The sequence below is a fragment of the Acipenser ruthenus genome, chromosome 17 (genome assembly GCF_902713425.1).
Source record: "Acipenser ruthenus chromosome 17, fAciRut3.2 maternal haplotype, whole genome shotgun sequence".
Taxonomy (NCBI): Eukaryota; Metazoa; Chordata; class Actinopteri; order Acipenseriformes; family Acipenseridae; genus Acipenser; species Acipenser ruthenus.
The window spans coordinates 27,710,313-27,711,358 of record NC_081205.1 but is presented as its reverse complement, the minus strand read 5'-3'; the positions used below and the strand labels follow the sequence as shown (position 1 = coordinate 27,711,358).

Genomic DNA, 1,046 nt, shown 5'->3' with positions numbered 1-1,046 from the left:
CATAACTGTCCTTTTCTCTGTCTCAAGTTTTTTTTTTTGTATTAAATCAAAATCACACACACTGCTTCATACTGCATTCTTTAAAGCACAAGCTAATTATAAAACATGTATCAAGTAACTCAGTGAACCAATCCTGTAAAATTTCAAGTTGAAAACATAACCTGGTCGTAGAAACGGGGTGGGGTTTCTGTCAGCTTGCCAACGCCAGGTAATTTATAAACTCCTCAAGGTTGGATTGACTCGCAGGTTACCCTTCATCTTTTCATGTGGCCGCTTTCAAAGTTTCACCAAACTACAATAAATAAATAGATACAATAAATAACAAACAGCATTGAACAACTTAACAACATACCTGCAACTTTGGTTTGTGCAATTAGGTAGTAATAAAAGGCACGGTATTACATAGTATGTGTTTTTATTCTTTTTAATTATGTGTTTAATTATTTATTTATTTATTTATTTATTTATTATTTATTTTTTATTTATTTATTTATTTAAATAAACATATTTAGGTACCGCTATGTCATTTATAATACTTTTTTTCAGGTGTCTGTATTATTAAATTCATATAAACAATGATTTAGTCCATGTATTAATTTAGACAAATTACAAAATCAAATTATTGCTTACTTGTAACTATCACCTTAAGTAAAAGTACGAGATTGGCTGCAAATTGCCGTGTTACAAACTCGCAACATGTTCTAAAAGTAGCGTCACTAAAGATTTCCGCCCACAAACTGGCTGTCAGGCACTCCCTGTCAGGCCCTTGTGAGCGCTACAGTTTCTTTATGAGCTGTAGCGGCGTGCACGGTCTGTTCAGAACGCGAACACAGCAAGCCTTCTCTCCGCTAGCACTGCGCTTACTGGTGTCGCCCCTAAACTGTAAACCACTTGGTGCTCTTTCTTCTTTGATAAGCAAGTCTGCGACAGCGTTGCAAAGGGAACATTTCAGTTATGGATTTTGTTCATCAACAGAGAACCCACAGCATGACTTGATACTGAAACACGGTACGTGTGAGCTTATTTTTGTAATGTGAGCTTTCCCA

At 35.6% G+C, this 1,046-nt stretch overlaps 1 protein-coding gene across 2 annotated transcripts in view; it reads left to right on the top strand.

Moving 5' to 3' along the window:
* Positions 1-708: 708 nt before the first annotated feature.
* The window catches only part of LOC117422955 (serine/threonine-protein phosphatase 2A regulatory subunit B'' subunit alpha-like), a 74,514-nt gene continuing 74,176 nt past the window's right edge, over positions 709-1,046 (top strand). For both annotated transcript variants that reach the window (XM_034928770.2, XM_034928769.2), the window contains exon 1: positions 709-1,008. The gene's annotated coding sequence lies outside the window, so the exon portion shown is untranslated. The remainder of the gene's footprint in view (positions 1,009-1,046) is intronic.